This window comes from Ictidomys tridecemlineatus, chromosome 7, assembly GCF_052094955.1.
Source record: "Ictidomys tridecemlineatus isolate mIctTri1 chromosome 7, mIctTri1.hap1, whole genome shotgun sequence".
Lineage (NCBI taxonomy): Eukaryota > Metazoa > Chordata > Mammalia > Rodentia > Sciuridae > Ictidomys > Ictidomys tridecemlineatus.
The window spans coordinates 152,683,887-152,709,356 of NC_135483.1; positions in this window are offsets into that span (position 1 = coordinate 152,683,887).

The window sequence follows — 25,470 nt, forward strand, 5'->3', positions numbered from 1 at the left end:
TTTACCCAAAGAACTTCATATATTATAACATCTGTACAATAGAGTTACTCTTGTTTCTTCATAATCAAAACTTGTTAATAATAAAATATGCCTCAAAAATGGGTAAAGCAAAATTCAGAGTAGCTTCTCTTCTTCATCAGCCCTCCATATTACTTCCAAAGAGTTCCTGATTCTTGAAAATAATTTTATAACTTCATCATCAAGAAACATAAAAATATATAAAATAGCAGAAACTGTATCTCAAAATATCCATAATTAACCAATGATTTAAAAATTATAAGCAAAAGAGTTCTTGTTAGACTGAAACATGCTATTTAAAAAAAATAGCAAAAACTGAATTTAAAAACTTAAGCAACTGTATGGTCAAATCTCTCCCAAGTAAAATCTCAAATGTTTTCACTTGGTGAAAACATGTTTTTTTTCCATCAAATAGCTTTATTAAATTTTATCATTAGGTTAGTCATAGAAATGTATCAGTTCTCTATGTTCTGACTGTGTTATGTATAGGTAATAATAACAGCAAAAGTATTACATTGTAATTCTAGCATGTTTGTTAAAGTGGCAAACGCCATACTAGGTTTTATTTTTTCTTTTAATTCATTAACATGAAGTGGGCATATTGATCTTTCTCAATTCTCATTAGTTACAAGAAATTAAATGGTCTAAAAATTCCACATTGTTATTACTCCCTAAAGCAAACAAGGGGTTCCACGTTTGGGGAAGACAATATTGAAAGAAATATTCCTAAAAGAAAAAAACACATTGGTAGCTTTCATGAAATATATATTAATTCAACCTCCTGCTTGGATAGTTTCAATATTTTCCTTACCAGGTAAACTATCTACTGGCAAGCTTTTTATATGGTTATTTCTTTTAAAACTGCCAGTTCCAGAAATATGATAGTCCTCAAGTAAAAACTCACTTTTTAAAAATGTCATGCCAGCACTATTCTGTTATATTCATGAAAGACAGATTTTAAATTACTAGTTAACCAAGTACAATTTACCCCACAAAACTATTTATGAAAATAACATAAATCAGATTTGATAAAATCAGTAATAAATATTGTGAATGAAGGATTTTAGAAAAGATAAGCTATCTTTAGAGAAGACAGAACAATTTACATTTCCAAAGTACGGTGAACAACATGCTTTAAATCACTTCCAAGATGTTGAAAAATATAAACATATTCCATCGCTGGTTTTGGAGCCAGAATATAACTCTTGATAGTTGCTTGCTTTTACATAAAGAAAAAGTTGCTTGCTTTTACATAAAGATTTGTGTGCATGCTTTTATGAAAATCTGTTTGCTTTTCTAAAGGATCTTTCATGTAAAATGTTTTTTAAAGTTAAAAATGCAGCATTTTCTTGAAACTATGCAACTGTGCTAAATATAATATACCTGTTTCAATTTTTGACTTTTGCTATTTTGGCAAAACAAATTATTCTATCTGGACAACAATTTTAAAAATGCACCAAGTCGTGCTGATTTCCTTATGAAATAGAGAAGTGAAACAGGCAGCCAACAATATTTTGGGATGTTTCATCAGGATCCTTAATGTTCCCCACATCTGTCCTACTGCTCTGTCCTCTCATGAAGACTTAGTGCTATTTTAAAATTAATATATATTTCTGATCATGTTTTGGCATTTATAACATCTGCTCAAACTCTTTAAAAATTGTTGCCCAGTATTTTCAAGATTTGTTACAAAAAAAATTTCTTCTCCAGAACTTATTTTTATAGTAAAATAAAAATAATCTTTCTAATATCTCAGACATGATGGCTACCAAAAATTTATCAAGCAGGAATGTCATGCTAAAATATTAAAAGTCATGGATCCTAGTAGAACTACATTTTCTATCCATATCATTTCATATTTATTACCTAAAAAGTACTCAAAATAAGCATCAAAACAAAGTATAAATACAATGTAAAATTGAATTATATATTATGTTTATTTTTACTTCTAGATAGGAAGTCAAGTGAGTTTCTTTGATAGCAATTGAAATCTTGCAAAACTTATAAGAAATCAACTTTGAATTTAGATACATGAGAATTAGGCTAATTTTCTAATTTTAGTTAGAGGAAGAAAAGAGATCCACTTCATTTATGTCAAACAAAAAGTATGAACTGGGCCAGAATAAAAGGCTGACCACTCTCTCTGTTAAGAGAGTAATTATCTTCTCGGTGTCTCCATCTTCTCTATCACTCTTTCTGTGTGAGTTCCTATTTGTCTATTGTTTGCTATCCTCATAGTTTGTACAAGGCTTCAGTGCACCAAGTACTTAGCAGCATCCCTTTGGCTGCTGTGTCTACTGCTAACACACTGTTAGCAATTGAAATACCCAAGAGTGAGAATCTGTTTGACGTGCTTCACCTGTTTGCAGCAGAACAATTCAAGGATGTTATCCAGCCAATCTATTGGCTGCACGTTTTTTCACCATCAGTTCTTATTCCCAGTCCATTTAACTGCAGCCAAAAGCTAGAATACTGAGGTATGAAAATGGCTATAATGGAAGAAGGGACTGTGAAATATTTTCTTGGGATAAATCGTGTGTTTGAGGAAGTAATAGCCTCTTTATTGTACTGCATAAATACACTTTGATTGACTATTTTAATTAAATCTTTTCTAGGAATGAGTCTTTTCTAGGAATATATCACATGAAATCTTTTCTAGGAATGAAGTCAAGTGACCTTCTATGATACCGATTTCAGTTTTGCAAAGCTGAGGAATCAATTGTGAATTTAGTTATGTGAGATTTAGGCTAATTTTCTATAACTTCTCCAAATTTATCACTCAAGAAAAATGAAAAACAACTTCTCAAGTGAAACTTGCATAATATTTCTACCTAGGATTGATGTTATATTGCTATTTAAGTAGTGCTATAGCAATTAGGGATCAGAACTCAAAAGATCGCCTCTTTAAAGATCTAGGGTCGTTTAAATAGAAATATAGGATTTACTGAGTTTGGTGAGTGATTTAGTATACCTTGATATAGTTTTATATTAGGATGACCAGGCTGTTATAGTTTGGAGAAGAATGTCAGATTTAACCCACTTGACCAAGAAAACTAGTACACCCAGTATTATGTATGTGATTTCACAATGTTCAGCATAATGTATAATGTTTGTACTTTTTCATTTTAATGTTGAAGTAGAATTCAGTAATAAGCATGCCTAGCATATACATAACACTTTATAAGTTGAAACAGGCTTTCACAAAATTTACTTCATATATCACATGTATCATCACTTACTTTTGACAGAAGAAACTTGAACAGTTTCCTTAAGACAGACTTAAAAAGTAACATAATGGCCAATGCCAGAGCCAAGACTCAAACCTATTAAGTCTTTCAAAAATTACCATTACAGTACTATGCCATTACAAGCATGTTTGGGTCAATGGTATCAGAAAAAAGGAAGAGAGTAAAGTGCATAAAAAAAAATCTAACGCCTCTTTAAAGATCTAGGAAGTAGAAGTACAGGATTTACTGAGTTTGGTGAGTACAGGATTTACTGAGTTTGTTGTAGTTTTATATTAAAATATCTGAGGCTGGGATCATGAGAATCACATAATGTTCCATGAAAAAGAAGGTAAATAAGATTTCATACGGAAGAATGTTAAAATACACTAATAAAAAAAGGTTTCATACTGACATGATAAATTTCAGAAGGATTTATCTTGATTTCTTTTGCATCAGGTCATTTTAGCTTGGAACATCAGACCAGATTCAGTTTCATTTTATGCACAACTTCAAAAACTTGGCATTAGTGTTCTGAATAATATTTGTAAAATAATTCTTAGGTCATATTTAAGCTCAGTGAGAAAGAGTACCATAATGGATGAGGAATGCCTGCCATGGATAGAGGAGCTCACAATGTAAGTATTAGTACTGTATAATTGCCAAGTCTGACCTGGACTTTCCATTATTTGGTTGATATGTACTCATAGTTGTTTTACAATTAAATTCTACCTCTCAGACAAGTCATAAAGATACAAAATGTCTAATCCACAAATCACTGGCAAATGTATGGATATATCTGCAAGTGATGAAATTTCCCCTTTTTTTTATACCCAGGTCATGGGTCAATCATGAAAAAAGTACCGGAAGTCACATGAAGTCAAATAGTAGAATCACCTGATAGTCACTGTGTTCCTGGTGTGGAACAATCTCATGAAGACATGCCCACCAATTCCTTGGCAAATCTTTTGCCAGTAAATTCTACCCTTTCATTGTCGCAATTGCGCATGGAGCCAACTGGAGGGAGATTTGACTGAGGAGGTAAAAGAAACCAGTAGTTCATAAATAGTTTTCAGGTTTTTCTAAAAGATTTAAATTTTAACATACACTTGTATTTCTTCTCAAACTCATCCTAACTCTTCAAAGGAAACATCACTAGAAAGAAAAGGGCAGAAGAAACAGAGCCTTATAGGGGTTCTGTGTTTGGGATTGGGATCTCTGATAAACTTCATGATTGTGGCATGCGTGGTGGCTAGAAAATTTCTGTGCAAAGACACAGAATGCCTGATTGCTGGGAAACTTCTGTGCAAAGATAGAGGATGCCTGGCTGCTGTAGCAATGTCCTTCACAAGGAGGTTCTGTGTTAGAGTCTTATCAGCCTCGACCTTAGTCTCAGGCACACAGCTCCTGGGAACATAGGGACTCTCTTGTTAGTAAACCACAATGTTTCTCTGAACCTAAACCTGTCCACATAATAGTAACTTTATACAACTGGACTTTCTTGAAAGCTACACAAAGCTCCTAACATTGCACATTGCAATTTAGTATGTAACTGAGGAATAAACTGTATAATGTTGCTAAATCTGTAACTTGCCTAGTAATACAATGAACAATATGTACTAATGATGCCAATGACCTAAGGTAAAGTATTGATATAAATAAAGCTTGGCCTCTCTGCCATTCTGCCATCTTTTCTGTCTCTGCATCTTGTCTCTGTGTCTCCTTTTTATTTTCCTTGCAGAGCATTGGTTACCATTGATCAATCATGAACCCCCAATAGGATACTGGATAGTTCATAGTTTTCTCTGTAGTTACAGGCATTCCCAACCATGGGATGATCTACAGGTTGCTTAACAGCCTTCTTTGCCATTCACTCTCTCAGCTCTCAATTCATCATCCCCAACAGGAGTTGAAACTTTCAGCCTCTTATAATTGTAGAGAAATGCTGGTTTAAACTGTAGGATTTTATCAATATTCATATATATATATAATGATTGCTTTCTAGTCTATAATACATTAATTTCAACAAAGTTCTTTCCCACATTTCATCAAAAGGAGCATAATTATAAGATCTTATAGCATTAAGGCAATAACTTTTAGGAAATATTATTCACATTTGCAAGTTTTCTATTAAACAAAATCATAAATGATTAAAATTAAAATATGCTTGTCAAAATAGAGATAAAATTAGAGGCACCATGACAAATTTTATTAGTCATTTCTTTTATTCATTAGAGTATAACATCTCTATAACTAATGAGAGTTTTATGGATATGCCTAAGAAATCAGATTTTATAATGTGAAAATATTTAATTGCTTTCAGTAGAATTTATTATTACCTATAATTCAAATAACTATGGAATGAAATTATATAACACTATGTATAATGTTGTCATTTAATATTAAAGTAAATAAATTTATATAGAGATCTTATATACATAAAACTTCTGGAAGGATAGGTTTCATACTGTCTACAGTCATTAGTATTGCTTGAATTTTTTTTTTTTTTTTTTTTTTTGGTGGGGAGTTTACCAAGGATTGAACTCAGGTACACTCAAGCACTGAGGCACATCTCCAGCCCTATTTTGTATTTTATTTAGAGACAAGGTCTCAGTTGCTAAGTACCTTGCCCTTGCTGAGGCCTCAATTGAACTGACCATCCTCCTGCCTCTGCCTCCTGAACCACTGGGATTACAGGCATGTGTTACCACACCCAGCCAACATTGCTTGAATTTTTATAAGAAAGTATTAATTATTTTATCAAGATAAATTATGATGATATTATGAGAAAATAAAAAGGACTTTGGTTAGCTATGTACTTTAAGATATTTTTCAACTAATCTCAATTCTCCATAACTTTATTCCATACAAATAAACTTTTTTAAACTAGTAATATTTTCCTACAAAACTTATTCAAGAAAGCATCATTTTTTAAGATATATTCTGACTTTAATATATAAAATAATTACCAATTCCTCACATTGAATTTATGAATCAGTGCAATTTGGTTTTGGTTCTACCAAGGGCAAAGTCTAAATATTTAGTAATCCTTACCATAAGTAATTAATACAATATAATGTTAGAATTATATGTATTTTTAAAAGAATCTAATTCCCCAATTTAGAGGAATTTAATAACTTACCCAATCTTATTGCTCATGGCAATCCCAAAACTACCAATTCAATACACTTTTAGATAGAGTAGATTATATATTATGATTTGAAGCATTCAGAAAATAATATAAACCAGCAGAATAATTTATATGCTTACTTTGAGAATGTCCTCAAATACCATGTAGAGATCCTTTATATTACAGTAACTTACAGTGCTACCCATAATGAAATAGACTGATAAAAATATATTGTGATTCAGAGTATATTTTATGATCAAAGACACAAGAGCATGTCAGAGGGAAGAGACCCAGCAACATGGAACCCTGAGTCATAAGATGGGGAAGAAGCTTTCAGCCAAAGTCTTGGATGTGTGGGAAGAACATGGCACCTTATTGTTTAGAACTAGGACAATGAAAACAAGATTGACCTACTTCACAATTTTGCCCCAGGTAGACTATGAGCAATTCCATGGCAGAATATTGTTTCTGTTTCTCTAATTCATTTTGTTATTAATATGAAAATTTGTTCATGGGATAAATTCAGATTTTGGAAACAGAAGGAAAGAAGTTCTCACAGATCTTTTCAATAGCAAACTCAAAACTGACAAAACTTTCAATAATTCAAAGTCCGTATTAATGAGTAACATATCCTCAGCAAGTATTTTGAAGTATTATTCCAGGAAGGTGTCACAAGCTCAAGAATGAAAAAGAAAGGAAGGCAGACATGTAGACAGGAAGGCAGGCAGGCAAGCAAGAAATGAGGTTAATTCTCAAAGGGGAAAAATCTAGAGATTATTAGCTGAAAAATAAAATGTAGTATGAGAACAGAAATGTAAACAAAGAATACCACTTGACTCTGTAACTAGTCATTTTTATTTAATCATACTATGGATTTAACAAAAAAAATCATCATCACTACACATAGTTAAGGAAATAGAACAGGGGGATAAAATCTACAACTGCCACAAGAGGAAGTCAATAGATAATGTCTAAAATGACCAAGAAAATACTATGCAATTATATAGCTACTATAAGGAGGTGAAGGTGAGAAGAAATAACTGAAAGAGTGAATAATAAGATGTTTGAGGAGAGCTAGGAGATGATGTTAGGAAAGTGGCAGACAAACATTTCAATAATTTTTGCATTTTAAATTATTAGGCATATATTATTTAATTTATAATATTTTTAATATTATAGAGGTAAATGCAGCACCCTTACAAGAAAACCCACCACTGACCGAATAAATAATCTCATAGAATTTGAACAACTATCCACAATTTGTATTTTTTAAAAAAAGTTTTTTTAAAGACTCTGCTTAACAGCTCTTGAGAATTATAGTGACAGATATAGCCCTGAAGGCCTCAGTGAATTTGTAAAAAATACAGACTAAAATAAAATTCAGAAATCACTTTCATATATGCCTTTTAATGAGTTCTTGTGCTATAACTAATTCTATCATCTGCAACTCTCAGGTTGTCTTGATGCTGACATTTGGAATTTTTTTGTATTGCAAAAAAAGTAGAGACTCATATGTTTAGACACTGAGAAATCCCAGGTGTGTTAAAACCCAGTGTTCCATTTTACATTGCTTCTTGGCCCCTTTAATTCGATTCTGTGACTCAAAATGCCTCCAGATTTGATCTGTGTGTTGTCCAAATGCTGTTGGTAGCCCAGTGAAAGATTTAATATTGTTTATTGCCAACTATGTCTCCAAAAGTTTTAATCCCCTTATCTCTCCATTACTCATTGGTAAAGCAGGCTAATGCAATATTGGAGTCAGAGTGAGTCAATGCAGAAGCAATTTTAAATAAGAGGAAGGAAACTTGTCAGTTGTTGAAGTCTTAGCAGAATATCTTAAACTACTTTTCCAAACTTTTAGTAAGACCTATCACCTTTTTTTTTTGTGTAACATTTGTGAAACACTTTCTTATATTTTTGTAAGGAAATTTATTTACTGTGTCCAAATTGTTAGAACTTAAATTTCACTTTTAAAGTAATTAGAAGAGATAACTAGTAATTAAAAGAACTAAGATCTTAGTCTCAGTTCTACTATTTATTGAATATATTAAACAAACAGTGAGTACCTTAGAGTCCTGTCGTGAGATACCATAGATATCTAAAGTGGATGGTGCACAAGATGAACTCCCCAGGAAGTAAGATCAAATTATCTACTCTATGGGTTTATAGATTTTCCACAAATTTTAAGCCTTGGATTAGAAGGTAATGCCAGATTTTTAAACTTTCTTTGCAGGAAAATGACTCACATTTTAGAGGATGATTATTGCAGAATATAGATTACTTCATCTCAAGCCTTGATTCTTCACTTGTTATACAAAACTATATCAAATCTGAGAAATGCAGGGAAACAAAGGAAGTAGAGTTGCCCAGAGTTAGAGCTAGTTAGTTTCTTTCATAAACTAAACATTTGTAATGTCAACCCTTATTTTGCTTCTGCCCAAGGTGCAGATGTCAATAAAACCTGCTTTTAAAAACTAGCAGTTACAAGGGAAGAATTTAATAGCACATCCCACTGCCCAGCCCTGATGGCATCCTCTAATTCCTTAATTGGTCCCTTATTTCTTGGTCACTGTGCCACTTCATTCCTCCACGGCCCATTTGTAAGGATTTCATTTGGTACTGAAAACTAAAATAATAAAAAAAAAACCAAAAACAAATATGGTAAGAAAGCAAGAACTTTACGTCTTTACAGAAAATCACATAATATAGTTAGTTGGTTTTATATCTATTAATCAAGACACAAAGCAAGAAAGTAAGCCATCTATTCATTAGTTCCTGGATATCCCTGGTATATTTTTATTCTGTTATATTAAATTTTGCTCAGTTTAAAAGCATTGAAAAAGCTATTAAGTCTTAAAAACTCTGACATTCATAATAAGTAAGGATGGGTGAAGTAAGTTGCTTAATTATAGATATTTGAGTTAGGGAAATGGATAGCATCACAGTTGTTACTGTTCCTTTATTTAAGACAGAAATTACAGTTCACAAAAATTCAGTTCAACTCTTCTGGTGTAATCTCTCCCCTCCTCAGTTAAAATAATTAATGTGCTTTGCATCCACTATGGCAACTATTAAGTTTTGAATGTTCCTTTTATGTTAGTTGAGTATGCTTTTCTCTCAAATCTCAAATCACTCTATATTTCTTCAGTGTCTCGGACACTCATATTAAACACAAAATGATCCATTATCATTCTTGTGATCTTATTGGGACTTCCATTTCAAATGGTCAAACATTCTTTTTTTTTAATTTATTTTCTACCTATTCTCACAGTTAGTTTTGTTCCTAAAGCCCACTTCACATTTTCTTCCACCCATTATTCCAAAACACCAGCACACAATGGCAAAATTTGAATAGCCATCTTTTTACTCTGTGGCAAAGAAAAAAAGATTATTGCAACTTTCAAGCTTGTCCTGTCACATGTTTTCCAAACAGTTGTAGAGATTCATCCCTATGCTAAAAAATTAAAATTAAAAAAAAATCCCAGCATGTTTTTATTTAGAAATGAGCAAACTAATTATAAAATTTAGATGAAACTTATAGTAGTTAAAGCAACTTTGATAAAGAAAAATAAAATTGAAAGACTAACACAACCCAATTTCAAGGTTTATTATAGTGCTTCAGTGTGTTATTGAGTTCCAGATAAAGGAACAAATGATTTGAAAAGAATAGAGTCTGGAAACAATAGTTATTCCAGAGAGTTTGTAAATGAAATACCAAAACCATGATCCATATGAAATACAAATGATGGATTCAGCATCATCTTCTATGGTATGAATTTTTGTGTCCCTAGCATTCCTATGTTGCAATTCTTCTCCAAGGGTATGTTACCAGGAGGTGGGACTTTTAATACCCTTATAATATAAGCCCAAGGGAGCTGGTTCACCCTTTCCACTAAAGTGAAGTTAAGATATATCCAGAGGTATCATCTGTGAATCAGCTGGGCATCTACTAGACATCAGCAAAAGACAATCTTAAAAGAAGTAAAATATAAGCTATATAAACTGAAAGAAAATATTTATAGATCACATATCCAAAAAAAAAGACTTATATTGAAAATATATAAAGAACTCTCAAAACCCAATAGTAAAAAAAAAGAAAATAATCCAATTTTAAAAGTGAATAAAATATCTGAGCAAATACTTTACAAAAGAATATACAATGAAGCTATAGAGATACAATAAGCTTATGAAAGAATTCCAACAGTGTTGGACATTAAAAAAAAAAAAAACATAACACCACAATGAAATGCTATAATGTGCATCTATGAACTTGAAAAAAATTGCAGCAAATAACAGCACTACCCAGTGCTTCCAATATTGTGGATAAACTGCAACTTAAGTATATCACTGACAGAAATTTAAAATGGCACAGCTACTCTCAAAGGGTTTAGTAGTTCCTTAACAATGTTAATATATACTTAACAAGCCACATTTCTCCTAAATCCTCAGTCACTCCCACATGCTTCTGGCATTTTACTATGGCTGCAAATTTCTAATTTTCAGACTGCAAGTATTGATAACTCTAAAGAATCAATTACTGGCCTCCTCTCATATTCTTTTTTCCAATACTCTCCTTTCTCCCTGGACAATCTTATTGGCATCTACGAGTTCAAGAAATATCCATGCACTGATAATTTCCAATCTCATATCATCATATTAGAACTCCTTCTTATCTTCAGTTCTATTTAAAGTCTCCTTGATATATCCATTCAGATGTATCAAAGTCATGACAAACTCTACAAGCCCCAAAGATTATACATCATCTTCTTCCACAGTGGATCTTCTTTGAGCTTTTCTTGTTCATTGAATCCAGTTCCTAAAGACTGAACAAAAGTCCACATTGACAACTCTCTCTTCTTTACCATCCCATCCTCTACATTCTACTAATGACTAAGTGATCTTTTCTTTAATCATCTATGAACTTCACCTTTTCTTTACATCTCTCCTTTCCTAGAAGCTTCCCTCATCTTTTTCCAAGATCATAGCTAGATCCATTCAACCCATTCCTTTCACTCACTCTGTCTGACCCAGAGATTTTTATTCTGTGGCAAAGAAAAAAAGATTATTGTAACTTTCAAGTTTCTCCTGTCACATGTTTTTCAAACTATTGTAGAGATTCATCCCCATGGATTATCCCAGTCCAATCTCCAAACAGTACACAAAGTGGTTTTTTTAAAAAATGCCAATATGTTATTTTTACCATTTTCTTACTTATAACTGGCCTTTAACAGACTGATATTGATTTATGTTGAAAGCCCAAATTATTTTTCTATAAAATTTGTACTATGTTTTTTTAAAAATTTTTACTTGTACTAATTAGTTATACATGACGGTAGAATGCATTTTGACACATCATACATAAATGAAGTATAACTTCTCATTCATCTGATTGTACATGATGTAGAATTGTACATGTCATGTAATTATATATGCATATAGGTTAATAATGTCCAGTTCATTATTCATTATTCCTACTCCCACACCTTTTTCTCTTCCTTCACTCTCTGTCTAGTTCAAAATACCTGTATTCATTTCCTGCCCCCACTTATTGTGAATTAGCATCTGCATATCAGAGAAAACATTTGGAATTTGGTTCTTTGGGATTGACTTATTTTGCTTAGCATAATATTCTCCAGCTCCATCCATTTACTGGCAAATGCCATAATTTCATTCTCCTTTAAGGCTGAGTAATACAGCCTTATATATATACCACAGCTTCTTTATTCATTCATCTGTCAGAGGGTACCTAGGTTGGTTCTATTATTTAGCTATTGTGAAATTTAGTTTCTATAAACATTGTTATATGGCCTCATCACCACAGTATGCTGATTAAATTCCAAATTCTTAATATGGCTCTATCATCTTTTTCTCCAGCCAAAATTTATGGCATTCTGACTCCTTCTCTTCACGATCAGTTCCTTGAAAGTAGTGTCTCCTATTACTAAAATGAATTTATTCTTTCCTCTCTCCAATACTTTTATGGTGATTAAAAATACATTAATCTCAAATCAAGTAGAACTGCCTTAAAGAAGACTTCACTAACTACTCTATATTGTATTCTTATAATCTCTTATAGTTTATACTATTTCCTGTACAGCAATTTTCCAATTTAAAAGAAAATGGATTTATTTGTAGTTATTCTTAATGCTTGTATCCTTCACTAGGCTATAATCTTCATTAGGTCAGCAAACTGTTTTGCTCACCATTGTGGTGTCTAGTACATCATAAAAAGCTTAAGAAATTATTCAAATATAAATACAAATCTACATTAGAGATATAAAAATTGGAACTTACATAATGAAACTTGTTTGTAAATCATACTGTTAGAAAGAACTAAGATTAGAATTCAAGTGCATAAAATTCTAAAGTCTGTTCACTTATTCAGCAGACCATTCACTTCTCATAGCTGTCTCAGTTAGTCAGATACATAGAGAAACTTAGAATCCTTTTGCTTATCTTTTCCTTCAGTTTCAACAGCTTTGTGTAAACAATTTCAAATACCAGTTTTTATCTCAATACTATGTCAGTTGTCTGGGCCAACAGCATCCATTCCATTTAGAAGGGCTGTATTCTAGATGACCAAAAGAATGACAGGCAGTATATATATGACTGACAAAATAACCATCACCAGTGAATCAAAAAGTTTTTAAAGAGTTAAATGTGTTCTCCATTTTGTCCAACAGCTGGCAAAGCTACAGTTGGAAACTGTGATAAATTGTTTGCCACATGCAGGTGGTAGAAGAGAATTGAATTACAAACACATGAAAATGTGGTTTTCAGCTGTTCTGCAGTACAATTCTTTTGGCCAAGAAAAAAGTGGAATTTATGTAGACTTGAATTTCATGGGATTTTACATTTGCATCCACTAAGTTTAAATGGGGAGCAAGATTTCCCAAACAAAAACAAAAAACATTGAGCTTTTCCTTTAGTGTCTCCACCATTTTATTTCTAGACTAAGTTGGATTTATTGGGTTACAATGGTGTATGTAATCCTTAGCAAAGGTTACCTGCTGAGAATTAACAATTATCTTATCTCACTAATAAATGATTTTTTAATACAGATTACTTTTATTTTAAATTCTCATTTTTGAGAAGTTTTGATTTGGAGAAGTTTCAAAATTCTCAAAATTTTGAAAACAATGGTGAAATTATATCTTCTATTACTCCTAAATTTATTTTTAGAATAATTTTAAGTTTGCAGCAAACTAGAGCAGAACAGAAGTTTCTTGAATACTTCCTGCCCCACACAATCATAACCACAGTGGCTCCTTGTTATATTGACAAACCTACATTAACACATCATGATCTCCCAGGAATATAAAAAAGTACCTATAAATATTTAAAATTATATCTGTAAATATTTTTAAAACTGATGCTTAATATGTCAGAGCCATATTATTAAAATATTAAAGGGTTTTTAGATCATTTTAATTTTTTTTACTTCCATATCCTATATTTATATTATCAGATTATATGTGGTGTTTGCTCAGTAACTTTTGTAAAAATCCACTGCTTCTTAGCTGTTTATTCTTACTTTATATAGGAAAAATAGAGAAAATTTATCTGAATAAAGACAGAATTGGAAAAAACAGATAAAACTTCCAATTCATATACATAACATGATGCAATTAATGTAACATAATATAGTTAATATAAGTGAAATATATGAAAAACATGAAGATATTACTTCCTCTAGGTGATATATAGTCAGAGATTTTTTCCTGGAAAAAATATTAAGACAAAATGAAATTTTAAAATGTTTATCCAATTATGTCTAAACTAAGTCATAGATTTAATAAAATCTTCAAAATATTCACTCTTAAAACTCTGACTTTATCTTCTATCCATATCCTCATCCTTCCTTCTGAGGTAGAGTGTCTTCATAGGGTTATTTTCTACCTTAAAATGAATACTACATTAAGATGGTGAAATATTAGTGATTCCTCTCAGCTGATGGCTGCCAGCTCTTGAGCCCTAGCTTCTGTTTCTTATTAAGGAGATAGCACCCAAACAGTAAGTTTAGCCACCAACTTGATTCTCCAAATAATATACAGAGTCCTTACAAAGAGCAACCCAGACTGGTTATATCTCTTGCCTCTCACCAAAACCAAGGAATCCAATTCTATGAGACACCCAAGATTATACATTAAACAAAAGTTTGTTCCACCTTCAAAACTTTGGAACTCAATTAATTATTTTTGTGGGTTCCCTATCGTCTGCTTTTTTCTTTCTTTCTAGTAAATTTCATTCATTAGCCAAATGTTTGTAGAGCCCCTGTTCTGTCCCAGGCTCAGAGTCAAACATGTCTCTGACCGTGAAAAAGAAACTGTCCTCCCCTTGCAGAGACTGGACAACTCATGAACATTGATATGAGATAATTATCATGAGAAGTTGGATTTTCTAGTCTCTCACTAATTTGCAACTCACATGGATGCTTCTCCAGAATTTTTAAGGGAATAACAACCTTTAAGGTTACATATTACTCATAGTTTTTTACAAAGTTCTGGAATGTCACATACACATACACACACACACACACACACACACACACACACACACATACACTCATACAAAGATATACACTTCTCCTAGCCATTGATATTAGAAAGGATATTCCACAATTTCTTTTTTTCTGTTTAAAAAATAAAGAAGCTATGGAGGGATGAGGTATATTATAGTTAAATTCTAGAACTTTTTTTTCCTCATTAATTCCTATTGGCTTTCTAACAGGTGATTTAAAGAATTAACAGTCTCACTCCAGTAAGATTGGCAGCCATTATGAAGTCAAACAACAACAAATGCTGGCGAGGATGTGGGGAAAAGGGTACACTTGTACATTGCTGATGGGACTGCAAATTGGTTCGGCCAATTTGGAAAGCAATATGGAGATTCCTGGGAAAGCTGGTAATGGAACCACCATTTGACCCAGCTATTGCCCTTCTCGGACTATTCCCTGAAGTCCTTAAAAGAGCATACTATAGAGATACTGCTACATCAATGTTCATAGCAGCACAATTCACAATAGCTAGACTGTGGAACCAACTTAGATGCCCTTCAATAAATGAATGGATTTAAAAAATGTGGCATTTATACACAATGGAGTATTACTCGGCACTAAAAAATGACAAAATCATGGAATTTACAGGGAAATTAATGGCATTAGAGCAGATTATGCTAAGTGAAGCTAGCCAATCCCTAAAAAACAAATGCCAAATGTCTTCTTTGATATAAGGAGAGCAACTAAAAACAGAGCAGGGAGGAAGAGCATGAGAAAAAGATTAACATTAAACAGGGACGAGAGGTGGGAGGAAAAGGGAGAGAGAAGGGAAATTGCATGGAAATGGAAGGTGATCGTCATTGTTATAAAAAATTACATATAAGAGGATGTGAGGGGAAAGGGGAAAAATATCAAGGGAGAGAAATGAATTATAGTAGAAGGGGTAGAGATAGAAGATGGGAGGGGAGGGAAGGGGAGGGGGGATAGTAGAGGATAGGAAAGATAGCAGAATACAACAGTCACTAGTATGGCAATATGTAAAGACGTGGATGTGTAACCAATATAATTCTGCAATCTGTATACGGGGTAAAAATGAGAGTTCATAACCCACTTGAATCAGATGTATGAAATATTATATGTCAAGAGCTTTGTAATGTTTTGAACAACCAATAAAAAAAAGAATTAGTAGTTTTCCCTGCCTCCCTTCCCACATACTCACACACTAAAAAAAGGTAGAAATAAATTTAGTGGCCTTGTCATATAATACTGTGGCTCTCAACACTTACCAAATGTCAGAATCATTTGGAGAGCAAACAATTCCTGGCAAAAAAGAATTTGTTCTAGTTCTTCGTTGGCACTGATATTTTTTTAAAGCACTTTAAGAAATGTTCAGCTGGAATTAAATTGTAACTCACAAATCCAACATAACATTTACTTCTGGATTTCTGTATTTGCCCTGCCAGACTCTCCTCCCAAACCTTTTCTTTCTTAACAATTTTTTTTTTTAAATAATTTTAGGTTAATGGTAAACTTGAGCAAGAGGTACAGAAGTTTCTTAAATACCTCCTGTGCCACATATGCATGACCTCCCGGATCTCTCACCCACCAAAGTGTGTCCTTGTTTTGTTGACAAACCTACGCTGACACATCATGATCTCCCAGAAAACCCACTATGCAGTTCTTTCTTGATGTTGTACATTCAGTGGGTCTGAACAAAATGCAAAGGCATGGATCCACCACTCAAAGTAGGTTCACTGCCCTAACAGCCCTCTCTACTATTCCTATTCACTTCTCCTTCCTCCATAACCCCTGGCAACCATTGACCTTTTTACTGTCACTGTAGTTTTGCCTTTTCCAGAATGTTATATAGTTGGAAAGATACAGTGGGTAGTCTGTTCAGACTGACTTTTTTCACTTAGTAATATGCATTTAAGGTTTCTTCCTGTATTTTCATGGTTAAATAACTCATTACTTTTTAGGTTGATTATTTTTTATGTCTATGGATTCTTAGAGATGTACTCTCATTCACTTCTGGTATTAATAATTTATGTTATCACCCTTCTTAGTTAGCATGAGTAGAGGCTTATAGATTTTATGAATCTTTTCAAAGAACCAGTTTGTGTTTCATTGTTATTTATATTGATTTCCTGTTTTCAATTCAAATGATTTTGTTCTAATTTTTATTACGTCTTTTTTTTTCTTTTCCTTCTCATTACTTTGGATTTAATTTGCTTTCCTTTTTTTTTTTTTTTTTTTTTTGGCTTCTTAGGGTAGAAGTTTAGATAATTAATTTTAGATCTTTCTAAGATAGGTCTTAAATGCTATTAATTTCCTTCTAGCCACTGTGGTCACTGCATTACACAAATTTTGCTAAGCTGATATTTATATTTTCAATTAAATCAAAAGATTTTTACTATTTCTTGAAACTTCTTCTCCAACCAATGTGATATTAAAAAGTGAATACTTTCTGGACTGGGGTTGGGGCTCAGTGGTAGAGTGCTCACCTAGCATGCATCAGGTACTGGATTCTATCCTTAGCAACACATAAAAAATTAAAATAAAGATATTATGGCACCTAAAGTTAAAAAAGTGCATAGTTTAATCTCCATGTATGTAATTTAATTCCACTGTATTCTGAAAGCAGATATTGTATGATTTTTGTTGTTTTAATTCTGTAAATATGTCCAATGGCCAAGAATACAATCTGTTTGGTATTTCATGAAAAGATTGTGTATCTGTTATCTGTAGATGAAGTCATATATAGTTTATTATGTACAATTGATTCATGGTAGTGTTGAGTTCATGTATATCCTTACATCTCTGGACTGTGAACTACACATGTGCTCTTTTTGCCTGGAGGATTGTGTGTTTCTGTTAAGTGTGTCAAAGTCTTCAAATATAATAGTGGATTCTTGTGTTTTTCCATATAATTCTGTCAGTCTCTGCCTCACATATTTCAACATTCTATAATTAGGTATATCATATATTCCTAGAAAATTCTCTCTTTTGTCTTGTTTAATACCCACTTTATCCCTAATAACTTTCCTTGGTCTAATATCAATTCTTTCTGGAATTAATGAGGCTATTTGGGCTTTGTTTTGATAAATATTACTATGGTGTATATTTCTCCATCATTAATCTATATCTGACTTCATATTTACAATGTTTTTTTTAATAGTCATCTTAGTAGGTCTTGTTGTTAAAATCTACCCCAACAATCTTTCACTTAATTGATGCATTTAGATCATGGAAAATGATTATTGATATTGTTGCATTAATAAGCAACAATATTGCTACTATATATCACCTTTGTTTCTTGTTCCTATTTTTGTTTACTTTCATGGTTTCTGAATCATAGGTATAAATCTTATAATTGCTTCTCTGTAGGTAATGTGTGTTTTTCACTTAGCTTCTTTGAAGATTTTTCTCTTTACCTTTGATATCCCAAAGTGTAGTGTTTATGTGTTTTTGTTTTTTAATTTATACTGGGTGCTCTTTGAGCTTTGTCTGAGATTTGGCATCTGACATTAATTTGGGTAGATACTTAGTTATTATTATTTTGAATATTTCTTCTACTATTCCTTCTTCTCCTCCTGGTATTCCCATTTTATATAAATACACCATTTATGGTTTTCCCACAAGTCTTGGATATTAGGGTCCCCCCCCCAGACTGTTTTTTGTTTGTTTGTTTATTTGTTTTTTGTTTTCCTATTAGTTTTTCAGTTTGAGAGATTTCTACTGAGATATCCTCGAGCTCTGGGATTCTTCCTCCAGCCACATTCATTCTATTAAACTGTCAAAGGCCGTCTTCATTTCTGTGAAAGCATTATTACTACTATGTTGGGGCAGGCCCCAAAATGGCTGTAGTTAGGCTACCTTGCAGAGACTTCTGGAGGGCTATGGTATATCTTTAGTGTGTAGCCAGGGTTGGGAACTGACTATGCTCTGGTTAGTCAAGGCCAGAAACACTGTGATTCAGAGGTGGTAATCATTGCCTTGTGAGCATGTGCGAACCCCTCCACAGACACACACAGACACACACACACACACACTCCACTACTATGTAACCACCTATTGACGGGGTGCTTCCTTTGTTTGAACTGTATATAAAAAGGGCTATGACAATGACTTTGGGGGCTGCTATTGGCTATGGCTGCTTCCGAATAAAGTATGACTAAAATTCTCATTGTGCCTCACATCTTCTTTCAATTGCCAGATCCTTGAACCTGTTTCCTGAATCAGAGCCCCTGCAGGACACTCTAGCTTTTTATTTGTTTGTTTTTGGTTCTTTCCGGTAATCTCCATCTCTCTGCTAAAATTACCCATTTATTCTTGCATTCTGTCTACTTTAATCACTGGAGCCCTTGGCGTGGTGTTACTTACAGTTGTTTTATTGTTTGTTTGTTTTGTTTTGCTTTAGTATTTTATGTTTTAGTTGTAGTTGGACACAATACCTTTATTTTATTTATTTATTTATTTTAATGTGGTACTAAGGATTTAACCTGGGGCCTCAGCATGTGCTCTGTGAGTGCTCTACTGCTGAGCCACAACCCCAGCCCAAATCACAGTTGTTTTTAATTTTCCCTCTGATAATTTAAATAACTAGGCCATATCTGACTCTGTTACTGATGCTTGTCTATTGAAACCACAGTTCTATCTTTTGTTGTGTCCTATAATTTTTCATGATAGCCAGACATGATATACCGAGTTAAAAAAAATTGCCATAACTAAGCCTTTAGTAATGTGGCGGTAAATTGGGAGAAGCAGCATTCTATATTCCCTTGACTAAGTACCACTCTTCAGTGAGCTTATGTCTCTGGACTGTAAACTTCACACATGCTCTTGGCTTTATTACTCCCATTAGACTGACACAGTAGCTAGATGAAAGTGGAGTTGGCCATTTCCATTCTCCATATGGAAACCTAGAGGGGGCTGAATTGGGGTATTCTCTTTCCACCAAATCAGTTATGACAACTGCCAAAGGCTGGGCTCTGCTCATATGGTGTCTCTTGAGGACAAACCTTTTTGAAAACAGATTGTTCTGGCACATTTAAAAATGGTGGCTTTTCTCCTCTTCTTGCCAGAAGCCTAAAGCGATTTATCTTTGATCCCCACGGTGAGGACTTGATAGAATTCCAGAAGGTAAAACTCACAAAAGTATGTGGTTCCTCTGATGACTGAGTCCCCCTGGAGTTTTTGTTCCTGGTCCTTGTCCCTATTGAGCCTCCAGCCATTCTTTAGTCCAGGTGTCCCTACCTCAGTGCTGGTTACCATGGAGGTTTTATCTTGTGTTTCTACTCCTATAAATTGAGATGCTCAGTATTTGCCTGCTGGTCTATCCAAACTTGGAAGCAACCGTATGTTCCACGACCTTACTTCCCTTGAGTCTAATAAGAGCTTTTCAGTTTATTCTGTCTTCCCCTTGTAACTTTGTTGCCTTGTTCCCTTATTCCCATGTTGCCAGTTCAAAGCTTCTTGCATGCTGGAGCAAAACCCAGAAGTCCTCCTTCCCAACTTCTTGTTCACTATCCTGTGTTCACGGTTTCATGTAGATTTTTTTATTGATGAAGTATATAGCATTTATCGATTCATTTTGTCCTCATGCAGAGCACTTTTGAACTTTCACCTTTTGATGACTGACAGATAACTAATTTTTCAGGTGTTACCCTTACAGTGTCAAAAATGCCTAAAAAGTTTCACCTAAATCACTTTTGACTTTTGCATCAAAAAATTTAATTGCTGCCTTAACTTATAAGCTGTTATCCCAGAGGCAAGCACTACAGGTTTCACTTTGATGATCAGCAAACTGAAGCAAAGTATTTCCACTGATTCAACACCATTGCTTGAAGATTTCCCATGATTCATAACAAATGGCAGCCTATATTTTGTCAAGCAGAAAACAAACACCCATTCTCTCTGTTTGTGTACACTATCAATACATACAAATGGGCAAAGTATTTTTTTTTTTTACAGAAAAAAGCCCTTATGCAAAAAAGAACTTTCACACAAAAGCAAATGTACCTATACATAAATGACCATTATGGAATGAAAGTGTGAAACTTTCATTTATTTTTAGTAAGTAAATAAATGTCTGTAGATGTCTACTCTTATTATTTTTAGAGCAGAAGTAAGAAAGGGGAGAATGAGTGAAAAAATGAAAAGGAAAAAAATTTTAAAAGAACTAAGAGTAGAAAAGGTAAATGCACTGAGAGGTAACAGGAAGGAAAGACACGTGTGTCAAGAGAGATGATGGAACCATCTCATTATGAGGTACAAGGCGAGCCCTACTCAGGGCCCCTTGAGAGTGGAAACTGGAAATGAGCTGCTGGTTAACTCACTAATCCCCTGCAACTCACATGTTCAAAGAAGTAACAACTTTTCAAAAATTTGTACAAAAGGTATCTGTGGATTTTCAGAAGCCTCAAGGAAGGCACTGGAGAGGAAGAACTGTGCAAATCACATGCAAAAGAGATGGAAGAGAGAAGAGAGAACATGGGTAAGAGGAAAACATGAAGGAAACAAGGAGGGAGCTATGTCACTTGGCCTTTGCAAGTGTTTGCCTTCTACTTTGGACCTCTTGTACCATTTTCATCCTCTCTTACATTAAGTGTCAACTTAAATACCATTTCCTCTAGGAAGCTTGTCATTATCTACCTCTTCTCTCGTTTTTCATGTTCTATTAATAAGCATGCTCAATTAGTTGTATCATCAAACATTTTCATATGCATCCACTCTCAACTGCAAAAATACTTCCATGGTTCAGATCACATCATTTCTCATGAAAGTAATGAAGAGTATCTCCAGCTAGTATCCCTGTTCACTTTTCTCCACTATCTCTGCATCAGTCATTCTCAACCTGGTTTTCTTCTGGGAAAGATAATGCAAGATGTCCTCACGTTAAGGACACAGATAAGTTCTAGTAAAATTGCAAATAAATAAATAATAAAAGCTTATGGGTAAAATATTAAAGTAATTTATTCATGCATATAAATGTTTATAATACCTCTGTACTGATAGGTTACAAGGAGTGAAGTCATGAAAAGAAGCCACAGTTTTGTGCTGTTTCAGGCCAGGGGAGCCATGCTATTTTCACCAATAAGGCAAATCAGAAAGCAAATGAGTGGCAATTTTAATACAGGATATGTCTGTATGCTGTCAACAGCAAATTTAAAACACTAAACTGACCATATCCTTTCAACTTGAATTTTTCTTTGGATCTGAATTGTCTACAGAATAAAGATGCACATTTTTACTTGTTTGGTTGGATCCTGTCCATATCTTCAATTGTGACTGATATCAATCTCTATTCCAGTTCTATATTCCAGGCCCACTGAACCGCTTCAAAGTCCCTGAATGCTTCATTTCATCTCACGATTTTAGCAGCTCAAGACTACTAAGAGTGTTAAAAGTTGAGACCCTTTCAATGTAGCAATGCTTAGTTGAGCAAATAAAAAGAGGTTCTAGAAAAGGGCAGCATTCCCCACCAGATATGGCTCAAAATATATCACCCAAACCTAGGTGCAGTTTATATTTATAGCCAGAAAAAAGGAGTGAAACACAGAAACAACCTGTTCAACTGTGGTAGGCATTTGCTTTCTGTAATCATTTTGGGGGCAGCTTTAGTCTCTGATTGACTGGACATTCAGCTGCAATGACTGGTAGATATTCACTTGTTCAGTTATGAGAGTATGCTCAGGTTAGTATCTATTTACTTACACATCAAGCTTGATTAAAAAGCAGTATGTGATATGTGATGCACAATCCCAAGCACCGCAATAAGAAAAAGAAAAAAGAAAGAAAGAAAGCAGTGTAGAGGCTGCTGTTGATCAAACTTCTTAAGTGCAGAGAAGTACTGGGTTAGGCCAAATATATATCAGTTCAGCACTCATTGTAAATTTATTCTATTTGTAAATGAAGAAACTAAAAAGTCATATGATGCAAGTTCCTGGATAAAGATGAGGTATTTCATGACAGAGTACAAAATAATAGAATTCTGCAAAAAAATCAGAAGTCTAATGACCATTCACCTTAGCCTCACCATAGTTAAACTAACTTTAGTTAACTAATTTTAGTTACACTTACAAACATGAACCACTAGCAAAATGACTTCACATTTCGCCTTATTTCCAAATTTCCCTCCAAATCTGAAATGTGTACCTTCTTTGTTAGCATGCTTTCAGCCATCTTATCCATAAGAACAATAAAGTATATGTAAAATATATGTAAAATACATATTATGTCATATATAATGTTCAATATCATGTAATGCACTGGTCAAAGAAACAGACTAAGTAGTTAATTTTTTTAAGAAATCCACAATGTTTTCTACATTTAATTTCAAAATTCTGTTTTAAAGTATATTAAAGAAAATTTTTAAGAAAAGAGAATAAAAAGAAAAAAGAAAAAGTGAGAAAAATTGCATTGATTATTTTCTAATTACTAGATCTAAACATTTGGTTTTGCCTGTATTTGATGAAAAATATCAGAATTGTTTTATTTTAAAACTAACATAATAGGAAGAATTGATGGCTATCTATAGTTCTACAGTCTCATAATAAATAAATGGGAGACACCATTCTTCTACTGAGCTTTTTACTGAGTCTGAGTAAGCAGTATTATGAGATTAGGGGATGAAAAGATGTGAATTTATTTCCCTAAAATAATTGAAAATAATTAGGGGTTCAGGAAAGGGGTATAAGGAAGAAAAATAGGAACATGACAAAATAGGAGCTAGTAAACTAGTTTGAGGCATAATTGATGCATGAAATAAAATAACCAGTGAACATTCTTCACTTGTAGGGTGGCTAAAGTCCTTTTAAGGTAGAAATAAGCAGTTTTAAAGTTGGTTATGTAGTGAGACTACTATACCCCAAATTCACGCAAGCACTCACCTGCTTCCTAAACTTAAGCAGTAACTTAAGCTTAAATTTAAACTTAAGCAATAAAATGAGTAAAAGCTTTGTTTATTCATTCACTTTCTATAAATCATGGAACAGGGATGGATTCCAAGACTGATTCAATATAGAAAGTGACCAGAGCTCACTTTCCTCTTAGGGAAGTTGAGATAATGCATGACCTGAAGCAAATGAGTAGAACCACAGACTTGAAGCAAAAGTTCACTAAAGTCTAAGTCGTGGGAACTCACACAATGCCCTACACTGTGAGGAGTTAAAAAAGGGCCAGAAATGGAAGGTCAGATTAAGCCTGATCACTTCTAAAATGGCAAGGAAATTCTGGCTCATAATCAGTTTGCATCAGCTTTCCAAAAATGTTCTCACTGCCATCACTGCTAATGGGCCTATGTGTGAATTTGTTACCTATCAAAAATCATATTTTCTCTCATATATGTAAGCCAAATGGAAAAAGGTAGAGGGTGATGTAAAGACTGCAGAAAGAAACCTATTATGTTAGATGAAGAGAAGCAAGGATAGAGAGGAAGAGAAGGTAAGGGGACTAATATTGACCAAATTATGTTATGCATAAGTACAAATATGTCACAATGAACCCCACTATTCTGTACAATTAGTATACACTAATATTTTTAATTTTTTAAAATTAGATATTAATTGATATGAAACTATTAGTAGCCACAGTGGCAGTAGAATTTGATAGTTGATGGGTAAAGTTCCACAGACTTGATGGTGACCATCAACCTCTCAAATCAAAAGTGTTTTCAGAAAATAGTCTCAAAAAAATCAATAAATAAAATGCTTGAAAATCAATCTAACAAAACAAGTGAAAGACCTCTACATTGAAAACTACAAGACATTAAAGAAAGAAATTGAAGAAGAGCTTAGAAGATGGAAAGATGTCCCATGTTCTTGGATAGGCAGAATTAATATTGTCAAAATGACCATACTACTAAAAGTGCTATATAGATTCAATGCAATTCCATAAAATTCCAATGATGCTCATCACAGAAATAGAAAAAACAGTTATGAAATTCATTTTCAAAAATAAGAAAACCAGAATAGCTAAAGCAATTATTAACAAGAAAAATAAAGCAGGATGTAGCACCATACAGACCTCAAATTATACCACAGAGATTTAAAAAAAATAAATCATGGTACTGGCACCAAATCAGGCATAAAGACCAATGGAATAGAAGACAGAGAGAGACAAACCAACATAATTACAGTTTTCTGATTCTAGACAAAGATGCTAAAAACATACATTGGAGAAAAAATATCCTTTTTAAAAATGATGCTGGGAAAACTAGAAATCCATATATAGGATAATAAAATTTAACCCTATCTCTTACCCTGAACAAAATTTACTCAAAGTGGATCAAAGACCTAGGAATTAGATCAAAAATCCTTTTTCTCGTACTAGAAGAAATGTAGGTCCAACATTGACATATTAGTTCAGGAACTTTCTTAACTAGACTTCTAAAACACGAGAAGTAAAATCAAAAAATCAATAAATGGGATGGCATCAAATTAAAAAACTTTTTCACAGCAAAAGGAACAATGAAGACTATGAAGAGAGAGCCCACAGAATGGGAGAGAATCTTTGCCACCTGCTCTTCAGATAGTGCTTTAATATCCAGGATTTAGAAAAAATTCAAAAAAATAACATCAAAAAACAAATAACATCTCTCA